At 51.8% G+C, this 17,367-nt stretch overlaps 1 protein-coding gene across 1 annotated transcript in view; it reads right to left on the minus strand.

Annotated features, from left to right (window-relative positions):
- The window catches only part of EXD1 (exonuclease 3'-5' domain containing 1), a gene marked incomplete at its 5' end in the record, with an annotated part of 442,032 nt that overhangs the window by 289,434 nt on the left and 135,231 nt on the right, over window positions 1-17,367 (minus strand). The window lies entirely within an intron of this gene.

Here is a 17,367-nt window from a genome sequence, read left to right on the forward strand (position 1 = left end):
TTTAACACAAAAGTGCTTGAAAAACTCAGTGTAAAAGCAAACCCTTTACAAAATATCATCACATGTTCATTGTAAATCAGCGACAAGCACTGCCTGCTATAATAGGATGTCCCTCTTGTGTTCAGTGTTGTGAAAAACCTGGCCATAGAAGGGCTGTCTTCATACTGGTATCATGAGCCACGAACTTTGATGTTGGGTTGGTAGGCGGCTTTGGGTTATATGGTAAGTTTATAGTTTCAATACAGTCAGAACCATATAATGTAGGCTGTATTTAATCATTCCACAGTGGGATGATATCAATGTGCAGCTCCTCTATCTTGGCATAATCAAAAGCTGGGGTATGACTAGCATAGCTAGCACAGGGCGTTTAAATGTATAAATGTATGAAATGGAATTTGGCTACATACTATAATATGGAATTTCGCTACATACTTTTGCTACAAAGGAAATTTGTTATAATTAGATGTTTGTTACAACATTTACAACATTTGTTGTAATTAGATTGTAATTTTTCTTTTAACATATTAAGACGTGTCTCAATGCCAAGGGTTCGGCTGTAGCTACCAATCACCACATCCCTACAGTATTAAAAACTGGATTTTTGACATACTGTAAAATCCTTTTCTCTTACCTTCATTGACAGACGCAGTCTCTGATGAATATCAGTAGGTTATACTGCCCCCTACAGGAGTGGGACACTAGGCAGAAAAAAAGTTCTGGCTACGCCTATGGGCAGTCCCAGGGGGTATACCCTCTCTTCCTGCATAGGATGTCAGTTTTGTATCAAAGCAGTGCCAGAGAATATACTACCAACCCAACTCAAATAGAGGTATGGGTACTGCATCCGTCAAACTTAAGAGAAAAGGATTTTACGGTAAGTCAAAAAACTGAATTTTTGTAAAATCTTACCTGTAAAATTCCTTTCTCGGAGTCCTCCGACAGTCGCCGCCTCTTCATATTCGTCACAATGGGGTAATTGACCTTTGCTCCGTAGGAGTAGCTAGGCAACAGAATATGTCAATATTAAAGCTTTTAACATCCCACCCCCAGGGGGTGGTCCCCTCAGTCAATACCCTCCTACTTCCTGTATCCATACCTCAGTTTTAGTGGAATAGCAGTAGAGTATATAACCAAACCCCAAAAGAGGGGCGGGGGCGGCGACTGTCGGAGGACTCAGAGAAAGGAATTTTACAGGTAAGATTTTACAAAAATTCAGTTTTCTCTTACGTCCTCCGACAGTCGCCGCCTCTTCATATTCGTCACAATGGGGACGTCCCAAAGCAGTGCAAACATGAGGGGTGGGAAACGCAGCCGCGCCCAAGGCAACGCAGTCTCCACATCAGAGAAAGGAACCTTACCAAAGGAAGGAAACCAGCTGGGAAGCATGAAAAAAAACTTGCTCAACAGGAGCAACAACCCAGGAAAAAACAAATAACCTAGGGATAAAAAATATATCCCAACAGCCAAGGGTCCAAAACAAAGGACCCTAAGGAACCGCCGCACTAAGAACCTTGCGGCCAAAGGAAGCATCTGCCGATGCCTGAACATCCACCTTGTAGAATTTTGTGAATGTGTGAACGGTCGACCAAGTCGCCGCCTTACACACCTGGGCCACAGAAGCCCCATGACGACAGGCCCAAGACGTACTCAGAGATCTGGTAGAGTGCGGCTTCACAGGCATAGGAGGAACTTTCCCCTTCAAAGCATAGGCCTGTTCAACAGTCTGTCTGATCCATTTGGCGATGGTAGAAGCAGACGCCGCCATGCCCTTCCGAGGTTCCTCAGGAAGGACAAACAAAGAATCCGACTTGCGAAAAGATTCAGTCGCTTTCAGGTAAACCCTAAGCGCCCGAACAACATCCAAGGAATGCAAATCCACCTCCTTCGGATGGTTAGGCTTCGCGCAGAGCCAAGGCAAGACAATGTCCTCATTGATGTGAAAATCCGAAATCCTCTTCGGAAGAAAAGAAGGGTTAGGTCGCAAGACCACCTTATCCAAGTGAATGACCAGATACGGAGACCTGCAGGACAAAGCTGCCAGCTCCGACACTCTGCGAGCCGAAGGGATCGCCACCAAAAAGGCGACCTTCTTGGACAACATGGACAAAGAGATCTTCCTGATCTGTTCGAAAGGAGCACGTTGCAACACGGACAGAACAAGGTTCAAGTCCCAAGGAGGCAGAGGTTCCCTCCTAGGAGGGACCAAGGGCCACACCCCCTGAACAAAAGTGCTAACCAAGGGGTTAGATGCCACAGGACGTTGAAAAAGAACGGCCAGCGCAGAAATCTGACCCTTGATCGTAGCCAGCGCCAAACGCTGGTCAACACCAGTTTGAAGGAAGGACAACACCCTAGACACCGAGTATGTGCGAGGGGAATACCCCCTGGACTCACACCAGGCAAAATAGGCCTTCCAAGTACGGTAATAGACCTTCCCCGAGGAAGACTTCCTCGCGTTGATCAAAGTGTGAATGACCTCAGGGGAGAGACCCCTATCCCTCAGGACCTCGGTTTCAATAGCCAGTCTGTCAAAGCCAGCGACTGTAAAGCAGTATGGAATATCGGTCCTTGAGACAGGAGATCTTCTCGCAGAGGCAGACGCCACGGAGCATCGACCGCCAGATTCACGAGGTCTGCGTACCAGGACCGGCGAGGCCAGTCCGGCGCCACAAGAATCACCGTGTGCGGTTCCGAGGTCAACCTGCGAAGGAACCTGGACAGCAGTTGAATCGGTGGAAACGCATACATCAGTTGATACCGATGCCACGGAGCTACCAACGCTTCTGACGCGTCTGCCCGAGGATCGCGCGTCCTTGCCACGAACCTTTCCACCTTGGTGTTCAGACGAGACGCGAACAGGTCTACCTCCGGAAGACCCCACTTCGCGCACAACATCTGGAAAACATCCGGGTCGAGGGACCATTCCCCCTGGTCCAGGGATTGGCGACTCAGATAATCCGCCTGCCAGTTCTCCACCCCCGGAATCTGAACTACCGATATTGCCGGGACGTGTGTCTCGGCCCAAGACAGAATGTCGGCCACCTCCCGAGCCGCTCGGTCACTCCTGGTGCCCCCTTGGTGGTTGATGTAGGCCACCGCCGTGGCATTGTCCGTCTGCACCCGAACCGGACGGCCCTGCAGCCTGTCCGTCCAACGTCGAAGGCAGAGATTTATCGCTCGCAATTCCAGAATGTTGATCGGAAGGGAGGATTCCTCCTCTGACCAAGTTCCCTGGGCGGACAGAACGCCCAGAACACCACCCCAGCCCAACAGGCTGGCATCCGTGGTGATCACCGTCCATGAAAGAGGACGAAAAGACTTGCCCCCCGACACCACCGGGGACTGGAGCCACCACAGAAGATCCCTTCTGGTGCGATGGCTCAACGAAATCTGGAGATCCAGAGATTGCGGGCGCCCGTCCCACCTGGACAGGATCTCCGCTTGGAGACCCCGCGTGTGAAACTGGGCGAAGGGAATCGCCTCGAAGGTCGAGACCATCAATCCCAGACATCGCATGCACGTCCGAAGGGACGCGCACGGAACGTCCCTGATGGACCTGACCTCCTCCTGAAGAGTCCTGAGTTTGTCGTCCGGTAGGAAGACCTTCGCCCGGACCGAGTCCAGAATCATTCCCAGGTAGGGAAGATGAACCGACGGACACAGCGTCGATTTTGGAAAATTTATCGTCCAACCAAACTCCTGCAGAGTCTGTGTCAGGAAAGAGCTCACCTGCTGGTGGCACTGTAGCTCCCAGATCCATAAGCTGCAGTTCCAGTGTCCACCAGCGGGTGTCTCTCAGTAGTCAGAAGCGAACATCTTATGCAATCAGTCATCACCTGATGCTGGTTGCAGGAAGTATATTTAAACCCTGTGTATGCTTCTTCTCACTGCCTTGGTATTGTCTCCATGTGCGCCTGACCTGCATGCCTGTGTCCCTGTATCCTGATCCTGGACTCTGATCCTGACCCTGACCCTGCAGCCTGATTCCTTCCTTCCTGTTTGCTTACTCCGTCTCCTGCAACCCTCTCTCTGTTCTGTCTTGCTCCCAGCTCCCTCTGCTTGATCTCCCGTGTATGACCCCGGCTCTGTTACTATTACTATTCATTTATCCTGTTTTGTATATATTTGGTTTGAGCAGTTGTTTGCTGTGTGTCACTATTGTTTGGGTATCTGATTGGATTTACACAGTTATAGTTTTCTGGAGGTGCGTTTACATTTGTGTTATTCACTTATTTTTAAATAAATTATATTCTTTACACCTTAATTATGCCTAATATTCTCTGTGTCAGTCCACACATTTCTGGTCACACCTGTTGCTGACAGAATACCAAGGCCAGTCCTGACCAGAAGTGGCTGCACAGAGAAGCCATCTTAGCTCTGTTGTTTGTGGCAAGATGCATCTTGAGGAGGTAATTTACTTTTCTTTGCTGGTGACAGAGGAAAAGGAATACTGCTGCCAGATATTAAAGGAGTGGGCCAGGGACCAGCTGTTAGAATGCATTCGTCTTGCTCATTCCCTAGTTGATCAGGGCAGGATGCTGTTTGATGATGTTCAGCCATTGATTCAAGTTTGTGCAGAGTTGGCTTTGTCCAGTATTCCTAAAGAAAGTGATGACTTTTCTCCCCCCTTTAGTATGGCTCAGGTAGAATCACTGGTATGGTTATTGGAGGATGACTCCTCTTATTTCTTTGAGCACTATTCAGCATGTTCCCAACAGGTGCTAGTAGATTGTATTAATGCAGTGCAGTCTCTTGTCAGACAGGCAGAGTGTAAACTGAATCTTGTTCAACCGTTATTACAAGCATGGTCAGATATATTGCACTCAGCTTCAGTCAGTTTGCAACAACCCCTTCCTACTGCTAGACACCTGCCTGCTCAAACATCTCTCTCTCCATCACCCACAGCAACCACAGTTGCAGCCCAGTTTACCCTTCTACCAACCATATGTCAGTACCCTGTTCCCACTTGCTGCACCTACCCTGCCTTTAACTCCTTGAAGCTTACCTCTTCTCCACTGTCTGCACCAATCCTTCAGAAATCCTCCTTAGTTACTGCTCCCTCTTTTTCAAAACCCCCCAGCTTTTCTTTGCTACCAGCTGCTCCCCCTACTCACAGCCCTGTGTTCACATGCAGAACCTCAGTGGCAAAACTCAAAAAGAAACGAAAGTTTTTCCCAACTTGCAAAATCTTGCCACTATCCAATTGTGCATCCACACCAGCGGATCTGCTCCAGCCTGCATCCATGCCTGCTTCCACGCCAGCGGATCTACCCCAGCCTGCTTCCACGCCAGCCGATCTGCTTCAGCTTGCTTCCACACTAGCCGATCTGCCTGCATCCACGCCAGCGGATCTGCTCCATCCTGCATCCACGCCAGCGGATCTGCCTGCTTCCACGCCAGCGGATCTGCCTGCTTCCACGCCAGCCGATCTGCTCCAGCCTGCATCCACGCCAGCCGATCTGCTCCAGCCTGCATCCACGCCAGCCGATCTGCTCCAGCCTGCATCCACACCAGCCGATCTGCCTGCATCCACGCCAGCCGATCTGCTCCAGCCTGCTTCCACGCCAGCCGATCTGCTCCAGCCTGCTTCCACGCCAGCCGATCTGCTCCAGCCTGCTTCCATGCCAGCCGATCTGCTCCAGCTTGCTTCCATGCCAGCTGATCTGCTCCAGCTTGCTTCCACGCCAGCCGATCTGCTCCAGCCTACTTCCACGCCAGCCGAACTGCTCCAGCCTGAAGTTCTGGTCCCTTTTGTCCAGCCTGAAGTTCTGGTCCCTCTTGCCCAGCCTGAAGTTCTGGTCCCTTTTGCCCAGCCTGAAGTTGCGGTCCCTTTTGTCCAGCCTGAAGTTCTGGTCCCTTTTGCCCAGCCTGAAGTTCTGGTCCCTTTTGCCCAGCCTGAAGTTCCGGTCCCTTTTGCCCAGCCTGAAGTTGCGGTCCCTTTTGTCCAGCCTGAAGTTCTGGTCCCTTTTGCCCAGCCTGAAGTTCTGGTCCCTTTTGCCCAGCCTGAAGTTCCAGTCCCTTTTGCCCAGCCTGAAGTTCCGGTCCCTTTTGCCCAGCCTGAAGTTCCGTTCCCTTTTGCCCAGCTTGAAGTTCCGGTCCCTTTTGCCCAGCTTGAAGTTCCGGTCCCTTTTGCCCAGCTTGAAGTTCCGGTCCCTTTTGCCCAGCTTGAAGTTCCGGTCCCTGCTGCCCAGCTTGAAGTTCCGGTCCCTGCTGCCCAGCTTGAAGTTCCGGTCCCTGCTGCCCAGCATGAAGTTCCGGTCCCTGTTGCCCAGCATGAAGTTCCGGTCCCTGTTGCCCAGCTTGAAGTTCCGGTCCCTGCTGCCCAGCTTGAAGTTCCGGTCCCTGCTGCCCAGCTTGAAGTTCCGGTCCCTGCTGCCCAGCTTGAAGTTCCGGTCCCTGCTGCCCAGCTTGAAGTTCCGGTCCCTGTTGCCCAGCTTGAAGTTCCGGTCCCTGTTGCCCAGCTTGAAGTTCCGGTTCCTGTTGCCCAGCTTGAAGTTCTGGTCCCTTTTGCCCAGCCTGAAGTTGCGGTCCCTTTTGTCCAGCCTGAAGTTCTGGTCCCTTTTGCCCAGCCTGAAGTTCTGGTCCCTTTTGCCCAGCCTGAAGTTCCGGTCCCTTTTGCCCAGCCTGAAGTTCCGGTCCCTTTTGCCCAGCCTGAAGTTCTGGTCCCTTTTGCCCAGCCTGAAGTTCTGGTCCGTTTTGCCCAGCCTGAAGTTCCAGTCCCTTTTGCCCAGCCTGAAGTTCCGGTCCCTTTTGCCCAGCCTGAAGTTCCGGTCCCTTTTGCCCAGCTTGAAGTTCCGGTCCCTGCTGCCCAGCTTGAAGTTCCGGTCCCTGCTGCCCAGCTTGAAGTTCCGGTCCCTGCTGCCCAGCTTGAAGTTCCGGTCCCTGCTGCCCAGCTTGAAGTTCCGGTCCCTGCTGCCCAGCATGAAGTTCCGGTCCCTGTTGCCCAGCATGAAGTTCCGGTCCCTGTTGCCCAGCTTGAAGTTCCGGTCCCTGCTGCCCAGCTTGAAGTTCCGGTCCCTGCTGCCCAGCTTGAAGTTCCGGTCCCTGTTGCCCAGCTTGAAGTTCCGGTCCCTGTTGCCCAGCTTGAAGTTCCGGTCCCTGTTGCCCAGCTTGAAGTTCCGGTCCCTGTTGCCCAGCTTGAAGTTCCGGTCCCTGTTGCCCAGCTTGAAGTTTCGGTCCCTGTTGCCCAGCTTGAAGTTTCGGTCCCTGTTGCCCAGCCAAAGGGGCAGGTGCCCAATGCCCAGCCTGTCTCTGGACATCCTGTCCCTAACAACCTGCCTGCCTCTGATGGTCTGCTGCTCGATGACACGTCTACCCCTAGGGATCTGCTGTCTGACAACCTGCCTTCTTCTGCCTCTGATCCGGTGACAGATGTCCAGCCTGATGATCCCATGCTTGATGTCCAGCATGCGTCTGATGATCCTTTTACCATTGACCAGCCTGATCTTACTTCTCTTCTACTTACCACCCAGCCGGGTTCTACTGACTCAATACCAGCTGCTCGGTTGGACTGTCATGCAAAAACAAAGTGTTCACCTGCTAATGGGTTTGAAAGCTCTGAGTCCTCGCATGCTTTATATGGGTTACCTGCTTGGCTTGAGATTCGTTTGTCGGTTGCGTCGGTTGAGTCCCTCTGGCAGAGTGTTGTTCCTATGGCTCCAAAGCCTGGTGGTCCGGACATGCCCATGGTAACTAGTAGCTGCATTTGCCTTCATGGCCCTGGTCATGGTAAGCTCCTGGGGAATGGAGGGGTACTATCTGTGCCTCTCCATGATCCGGATGCGCTTGCCCCAGCTTTGGGTGCACTAGGGGACCCGGGTCAGGTAACCAGTGCCTCAGAGATACCTAGGTGGCTTTTGAAGTGCAGAGTAAGTCCTGGAAACCAGGCAAGCTACTTGGTTATGGCGAGACACTTCTGTGTCAGAGTTCTGGTATTGTCACATGACCCCATGGCTAAGTCTGCAGGCAACTCGTGGGACCCCAGCAATGGGGTACCTGCTGTTCTGAGGGACTTGAAGTATCAAATTCTGTACATGTCAGAGGATCTGGCCAGCAGGACACCCAGCCAGTTGCTTGACCTCAGCGGTGGGATACCCAGTCAGTCACCTGACCCAGGCGGTGGGACACTTTGCCTATTGTTGGATCTTGGCAATGGGGCATCTCGCTTGGAACCCGGCACTTCTTCAGCCTACAAGGAACTTTTGCTCTGGATTTGTGCAGCAAATGACTGTCTTTTATGGACTGGTTTAGCTAGGGTTTTTTGGAGCGTCCTGAGGCCGCTCCTTAGAGGGGGGGTACTGTCAGGAAAGAGCTCACCTGCTGGTGGCACTGTAGCTCCCAGATCCATAAGCTGCAGTTCCAGTGTCCACCAGCGGGTGTCTCTCAGTAGTCAGAAGCGAACATCTTATGCAATCAGTCATCACCTGATGCTGGTTGCAGGAAGTATATTTAAACCCTGTGTATGCTTCTTCTCACTGCCTTGGTATTGTCTCCATGTGCGCCTGACCTGCATGCCTGTGTCCCTGTATCCTGATCCTGGACTCTGATCCTGACCCTGACCCTACAGCCTGATTCCTTCCTTCCTGTTTGCTTACTCCGTCTCCTGCAACCCTCTCTCTGTTCTGTCTTGCTCCCAGCTCCCTCTGCTTGATCTCCCGTGTATGACCCCGGCTCTGTTACTATTACTATTCATTTATCCTGTTTTGTATATATTTGGTTTGAGCAGTTGTTTGCTGTGTGTCACTATTGTTTGGGTATCTGATTGGATTTACACAGTTATAGTTTTCTGGAGGTGCGTTTACATTTGTGTTATTCACTTATTTTTAAATAAATTATATTCTTTACACCTTAATTATGCCTAATATTCTCTGTGTCAGTCCACACATTTCTGGTCACACCTGTTGCTGACAGTCTGCATCGTGACGGACAGGTCCTTCACCAGACCCTGGCTGGTCGCAGACCGAACTAGAATGTCGTCCAGATACCCCAGGACAGAGATGCCCTGGGTTCTCAACAAGGTCAGAACCGGTGCAAGCACCTTGGTGAAAACCCGCGGAGCCGAAGCGAGACCGAAGGGTAACGCCACGAACTGATAATGATCCTGCGCAATGGCGAATCGAAGGTACCTCTGGTGACCCTCGAAAATCGGGATGTGAAGGTACGCATCCTTCAAGTCGATGGAAGCCATGAATTCCCCTGGAAATAGGGCAGCCACCACCGACCGCAGGGATTCCATGCGGAACTTGCGAACCCGCACAAAGCGGTTCAGAGCCTTTAAGTCCAGAATTGGAAGCACCTTGCCCTCCTTCCTGGGCACAGTGAACAGATTGGAATAGAACCCCCGAAATCTGTCCCGATGAGGCACCGGGACCACCACTCCCTGAGCCCGCAGGTCCCGCACCGCCAGGTGCAGATCCCGCAAACGCTCCGGAGACAGTTGAAGATTTGAGGGGAAAAATCTGCTCTCTGGCCGAGAGAGAAACTCGATCTTGTAACCAGACCGAACGATTTCCTGAACCCACCTTTCCCAAACACGGGCCAGCCAGGGTTGAAGAAAACCGAGCAAGCGTCCCCCCACCCCAGAACTGGGTGAGGGCGCCCCTTCAGGCCGCATTGTTATGGGCAGCGGATCCGGACTGGCCGGACTTCTGCTTACCTGTCCACGGCTTCTTTTGGGAGCCTTGACCTTTGAAAGGCTTACCCTTATAGTGCGACCGAAAGGCACGAAAGGACCCCTGAGAGGGCCGAAAAGAAGCCTGCTTCTTACCAGTAGCAGCCTTAGCCTTGTGGAATTGGGGCAAGAGCGTGCTCTTACCACCCGTGATCCCCTTTATCAGTGTATCCAAGGAATCGCCAAAAAGGCGAGATCCATTATAGGGTAGATTAGCTAAGATTTTGCGCGAAGATTGGTCCACAGACCAACACTTCAGCCAAATCAGTTGGCGAGACAACACCGCCACACTGTGTACACGTGCAGCCAACGGTACTATATCCAAGTCCGCATCACACAAGTACATGACACCCTGATGGATTTGATCCACCATATCCAGAGTCGCCGGTGGGGCAGAGTCAGCCACCAGGACGTGCCGAAGCACCTGTGTCCAATTCGCGACAGCCTGAGCTGCCATAAGTGAAGCAAAAATAGCTTTTAGCATAGAACCGGTAACCGAATAAGTATGACGGGCAAGAGACTCCAGCCTCCTGTCTGTGGCATCCCGGAACACCGGGGTATCCTCAGCAGGGATCGCAGTGGACTTATTCAAAACCGCCACCGCGTGATCCACCGGAGGCGGCACACACCAACGTTCATCAGTAGCGGGTGTGAAAGGATAACGCAGCTTGAACCTACTTGGTACAGCAAAAGGCTTGCGTAAATTGCGCCATTGTTCACTAACAGCGCGCTGAAAATCTTCAGTGCAAGGAAAAACCTGCGATGTCTTGCGTCTTAGCTGCGTCCCATAAGAGGCCAGGACAGCAGGAGGACATGGTTCATCCTGCAAACGCAGTGTTTGTTTGATAGAAGCAACCAAGTCATCCATGAGTGCAAGCTCTTCAGACGAGCCAGGGGTAGAATTATCAACCCCTTCAACCTCAGCCTCCACCTCAGACCCCACAAGATCCAGGGAGGAACGGGACCCCGATAAGGAGACCCCAGCCACAGCAGCCCCATCACCTTCACCCTCTGAATCAGAGGAAATTGAAACTCTGGGCCGTTTTGTGGATTGAGCAGCCACAAGCATTTGCACCTGAGCAGCAAGGTTAGCCACAACAGTAGCCAAATCACCCCCTGGGGGGGAAACAGCAGCCCCTTGGCCTCCCACCAGAGTGAGAGGAAATTTGCTTTCCTGAGAATCCATGCCCCCAAAAGTTTGCAGAAGAATAAAAGGGTAACTGCCCCTTTAAAAGCGCGGCGAGCGCAGCCCACCGCACTCACACACCAGCACAAAGCCGACCCCCACAGGGAAAAGTACAAACTCAGGCAAGGATAACAGGGATAGAGAGGATAAAACCTGGAGAGACCACCGCTGCTGCTGCCTCGATCGGTGCACCCAATGAAAAGGAAGTGATGCAACACAGGGCGCTCTGTTAAAGCCTATGGAAGGCTACAGAAAAATGGCCGCCCGCAGTGCTAGCATGAGGCCGGAGCGATCGCCGCCAAAATGGCGGCGCTTGGCGCCGAAAACGCCGCTCCCCACACACAGTGAAAACCACAGTACACGTGCAGTATAATAAAACAATGGCGGACCGCAGCAGCGGTCGCCGCAAGTGTGCATAACACGATCCAATCATGCCCCGCAGCACACAGCCTGTCACACAGTAAAAAACAGCACACAGTCTGACACAGAAACAGTGCAGCTTAGCCCCCCTCCTTGCAGCCCACAGAATGCAGCCAAGACAGATAGGGAGTCCTTTAGTGTGAACAGAGGCAGGGTTACACAGTCCCAGACTGACACCCCCCAAACAGACAGGTCCCCACACAGATACACTTACCTCCTAAATGGCGTGGGGAACCCGCACAAGCGATCAAGCCACTGCACATGGGACAGGGAGAGTCGCAGCCAGGACGCAGGAGAACTGCGGTGCGAAACCGCATGGCGTCCAGTGAGGTAGCCACCTCACCATAGCATCCCTGCAGCGAACAGGGATGGGTCGTTCACAAATGCCAGGAAAAATACCTGACTGAACGCTCGATGGCAGGCTGGGAAGCCACTGACCCACAACCTGCGACCAGGGGGGCCAGCCCGAGACCCAGCCCGCATGATCCTCTTCATCAGAAGACCTAACTAATGCTGACAAAAGTAACAGCTAAGTAAAGAGAGAGAAAAAAACTCAAAATCAAAAAAGAAGAGAAAGGCTGAGACAAAATGCCCCAGCATAGAGACATCCAGCTACTCCTGACAAGCTAGACAATGAAACTGAGGTATGGATACAGGAAGTAGGAGGGTATTGACTGAGGGGACCACCCCCTGGGGGTGGAATATGTTAAAAGCTTTAATATTGACATATTCTGTTGCCTAGCTACTCCTACGGAGCAAAGGTCAATTACCCCATTGTGACGAATATGAAGATGCGGCGACTGTCGGAGGACGTAAGAGAAATTCAGTTTTCTCTATCGTTCATTGATGGATGCAGTCTCTGATGCATATCCCAAAGCAGTGCCATAAAATGAGGGGTGGGAACAACAGAAAAATAATTCCCCAAGGCTAAACCATAGCCAACTAGGCAACACAGGACTCATCAGAATAACAGATGAGGCCCACCTCAAACAAACAGTTAACACCCTCAAAAAAGGCCAAAAGGACCCCTAAACAGAAGCCTGCAAAACTTTGGGGCCAAAAGAAGGCATCTGCAGATGCCAGCACATCCACCTTATAAAATTTGGTAAAGGTGTGAACAGACGACCAGGTAACCGCCTTGCAAACCTGAAGAACAGATGCCTGATGGTGAAAAGCCCAGAAAGCACTAAGCGCCCAAGGAGAATGCGACTTAACAGGGAAAGGAGGAACCTGACCCTTAATCGAATAAGCCCTTTCTTAGGGGCATCTGTGAGTACAAAGAGCGAATCTAAATTCCGAGAAGACTCAGTAGTCGCCAAGTACACCCTGATTGCCCGAACCACATACAGAGTATGCACTGCAAACTCCTTTGAATGTTTTGGCTTAGGACACAAACAGGGTAACAAGATGTCCTCATTTAAGTGAAAACTGGAAACTACCTTCGGAAGAAGGACAGATCCGAATGAAGTACCACTTTATCCCTGTGAACCCCCAGGTAGGGAGAACGACAGGACAACGCCGCCAGTTCCGACACCCTGCGCGCAGAAGTGATAGCCACCAAAAAGGCCACCTTCTGGGATAAGGTAAGCAGGGAAAACTGCAGAAAACTTTCGAAGGGAGGTTTCTGGAGAACCGACAGCACCAAATTAAGGCCCCAAGGTGGCAACGGAGGTCGCACTGGAGGTACCAAGTGTCGCACTGCCTGGATGAAGTTACGCACCAGGGAATAGTTGGCCAATGGCCTTTGGAAGAAAACTGCCAAGGCTGAAACCTGACCCTTGATAGTACTCAAGGCCAGCTTTTGATCAACTCCCCGTTCAAGGAAAGTCAAGATCTGAGTCACCGAGTAAGAGCGAGGGGGAACCCCAAGAGACTCCCACCACGTGATAAAAGACTTCCATGTACGAAAATAAATCTTCCTATAAGTCGCTTTCCTCGGTTTAAGCAGAGTGGCAATCACTGAAGCACACAAATCCCTGTCCTTCAGCACCTGGCTTTCAACAGCCAAGCCGTCAAAGCCAGTGACTGTAAAGCAGGATGGAAGACTGGCCCTTGAGACAGTAGATCCTCCCTGTGAGGAAGTCTCCAAGGAGCGTCTGCGACTAGTCTGACCAGGTCGGCGTACCAAGCTCAGCGAGGCCAGTTCGGAACCACAAGAATGACCGTAATCCCTTCTGCCTCGATCCTGCGAAGAAGTCTTAGCAGCAACTTGGGAGAAGAAAAAGCATATATCAGCTGATACTGACCCCACGGGGCAACCAGCGCGTCTGTGGCATCCGCTAGAGGGTGCTGGGCACCCTGCAGGTGCTTGGTCCAGTGTACTAGGCAAAGCTCTCAGCTCCAGAACATTTATCAGTAACCTGGATTCTTCCAGGGACCAGACTCCTTGAGCAGACAACCTGCCGAGAACCCCCCCCCCCCCCCCATCTGGACAGACTTGCATCCATGGTGACAATTGTCCAATATATAGGGAGGAAGGATTTCCCTTGCTTGAGCATTGGGGACCGAAGCCACTAGATCAGGGACTCCTTGTTCGCCTGGCTCAGCTGGATCTGAATGTCCATGGAATTTGAATTCTTGTTCCATTTGGGAAGGATTTTCCTTCTGGAGGATTCTCGTGTGGAACTGAGCGAAGGGGATCGCCTCAAAGGATGACACCATCAGTCCTAGAACTCTCATGCAGGCCTGAAGGGAGGACCATTTGCTGGACAGCAACAGCTGAACCGCAGTCTGGAGCTTTTGGAGTTTTTTCTGAGGAAGAAACACCCTGGCTGGGGATGAGTCCAAAGTCAGGCCCAGATTATCGAGTCTCATGGAAGGGACCAAGAACGACTTCTGAAGGTTCAGAATCAACCCAAGTTCTCATGGCGATTGCCAGATTTGTTTCCAGCACCGATATCCCCCGCTGCCGCAATAGCGCCAGGATCGTAGCCAATACCTTTGTGAAGACGCGAGGAGCAGAGGTGAGACCAAAGAGCAACGCCACAAACTGACAGTGATCCTCCCCCAATGCAAAACGGAGAAACTGTTGGTGTCCTGCACAGATTAGGATGTGAAGGTAGGCATCGATGATGTCTATGGAGTCCAGGAAATCCCCCTGGTATAGGAAGGCCACCACCGTGCGAACTGATTCCATCTTGAACTTTTGAACTCGCAGGAAGCAATTTAGTGCTTTCAGGTCCAGGATTGGACGCACCTTGCCTTCATTCCTGGGAACCGTGAACAGGTTTAAATTAAAGCCCTAAAAACGTTCCACACACGGAACCGGAACTATTACCCCCTGTTGCACCAGGTCCTGAACTGCCCTGGAGAGCGCCAGCAAGCTATCCAGGGACATTCGCACATTGGAAGGGAAAAAACCTTACTGGAGGGACTGATCGAAACTCGATCTTGTAACCAGACCGCCTGACCTCTTCAACCCATTTGTCTGGTAGCCAAAGGTCTGGAAACCGGCAAAGACGTACCCCCACCCCAGATACGGGTGAGGGTGCACCTTCAGGCCGAGGAGGCCTTGTTCGCAGTTCTGGAGAAACCAGACTTTTGTTTGCCAAACCAGGGTCCATTGGAACCGTCTGAGGGAGTCTTGAAGGGCTTTACCTTATCGACTGACCCCGAGGAACGAAAAAACTTTGTGTGCGGAGGAGGGACCCCATCTGCGATGAGGATCCTTACCCTTTTTAGCCTGTGGAAGAAAGGTACTTTTTCCTCCTGTGAGACCCTTAATGATGTCATCCCGGGTAGCTCCAAACAGGCGATCTCCTTGAAAAGGTAGGTCAGTCAAGACATCTTTGAAGTCTGATCCGAAGACCAGCACTTTAGCCAAAGTATACGGCGGAGGACCGCTGTAGAAACCGACAGTCGGCCCAATATGGGAGCAGTGTCCAGCGCGGCATCGCAAACAAATTGCAGCCCCTGCAGCAGCTGGCCCAACAGCTCCTCGAAGGCAGAGGGAACAAGTTTCCCCTCCAGGTTATGGCGTAGTAACTTAGCCCATTCATTCAACGTTTGCGTGAAAAGGGCAACCGTAAACCCGAGTCTCAGTGCAGACCCCGCCAAGGAGTACATATTCCAGGCCACAGTCTCCGCCTTCCTATCCTCCGGATCCTTAAAGGACAGGGAATCCTCCACTGCTAGAACAGTAGCCTTATTCAGTCTTGAGACCGAGGGTCCACCGGAGGTGGCACAGTCCACTTCTTTATCAGGTTAGCGTCTAGCAATCCACTTAGGCGCTCCAGGGGTGCTCTTTGGGCAGTCCCATTCTTTTTTGAGCATGTTGTCAAAATACGCAGGAAAGGGAAACACCTTTGCCACTCTGGATGGCTTGTGAGTGCCAAAGGTAACCTGCGCCCCAGTCACAGCTGCGTCCTTACAATTTTAGGGTCTCACGCACAGAAACTAGTGCGACCTCCAGCGCCTTATCTTGCGCGGCAGTTGAGGTAGAAATGTCATCATCACTGTCAGAAGAGACAGGGCGTGAGGAAGCGGACCTGGCAGGGAGACTCCAGTCTGTGGTGGCTGAGTCAGACTCAGAACCTGAGACATCAGATGTGGCAGGGGTAGGCGGAGGGTGTTTCTTAGCACCTCGCCCTTTAAAGACCACCTAGACCCGGGACACAAACGCTTCCAGGACCGCCAAAATTGCATCAGTAGATAGCTGGGATCTGGAGGGCCCCGAAGCCTTCCTGAAGGGGTCAGGTGGGGACACATGATCTGTAGGGTCCATGTTGCACCAGGGGAACCCATCAGCAAAAAGCTGAAAAAGTGACAATTTTTTAAAAAAAAAAAGTCCCACTGTGTTGCAGCACCCCCCGAAGGTCAAGCAATCGCACTGGAGACCCCCAGCAGAGAGAGAGATAGACCCCGAGACTTACTGTACCACGATGCAGCAGAAGACCAAGAACGTATGCACGTGTCAGCAGCAAGCTTGATCCAAAAGGAAACCAGCTGAGAAACCGCCCAGGGTATAGGGAGGGGCTCCACCCACAGAAAAACACCTCCAGGAACTCCCATTCAGAGTCCTATCAGAAAAAAACAGCACAATGGCAGAGCCGGGAGTACCAAGATGGCCACCGATCTTCTCAGCACATGAGGCTACAAGAAAATTGCAGCCTGCATAGCAGCTGAGGACCCTCATGGGGACCCCCCAGACTTCACAACAGGATCCATTGGCAGGTGGGCCCTGGAGGTACAGAGACCCCCCCGCATCCAGCCTGGAACGTGGCTCCAGCCCCCGGGAGTATGCCCAAATAGCCCCCAGCGTGAGGGGGGGCAGGTTGAAGAGGGGGTGCATGACAGGACAGAGGGGAACCCGGGATTGTGAGGGTCCAACCGTCCCAGGGAGGGGCCTGTGTCCACCCCAAAATCCGCCAGGGGAAGTGGGGGGAACATTTACTCAGTGGGGGGGGGATCTGTCAGCCAAAAAGGACCGCTGAGACTCTGGCCTAGACATGGCCGTATGCGACCTGGCGAGACGTTTAAATAGTGGGGCCAATCCCCGTCCAGTGGGACTATGTCGCAGCCGACCCATTGTGGACCGAAGGCCTGCGCACGCTGGTTGGCAAACTGGGGTGACCACTGGATCTATATATTCAGCACATCGCCCAGTTCCGGCATAGTTGCTAGTAGAACTCACAGGAAAAACCCGTAGAAAAGCTAAAAATATCTAGAAAATAAAAACTTTTGCCAGGACCAGAGATCCCAGCAAGGAACTAGGTCCTTACTCCTGACTAGGCAGATAAAAACTGACATCATATGCAGGAAGAGAGAGGGTATACCCCCAGGGACTGCCCATAGGCATAGCCAGAACTTTTTTTCTGTCTAGTGTCCTACTCCTGTAGGGGCAGTATAACCTACTGATATGCATCAGAGACTGCGTCCGTCAATGAACGATAGAAAAAATCCACATTTGCTGTCCACTAGACAGCAAAAAGATTTATGAGATTTTTAAGGTGTATCATCTCTAAAATAATCAACATACATAAAGTTTAATGAAATCCAAAGTTTGTTAGCACAAATGAACCTGATTGACTGGCTAACGAAAATAAAAACATACAAAAGTAATTTAACCTTTGTAAACAGAAACCATAAAAAA

Source organism: Pelophylax lessonae (genome assembly GCF_965119305.1).
Source record: "Pelophylax lessonae genome assembly, chromosome: 13".
Lineage (NCBI taxonomy): Eukaryota > Metazoa > Chordata > Amphibia > Anura > Ranidae > Pelophylax > Pelophylax lessonae.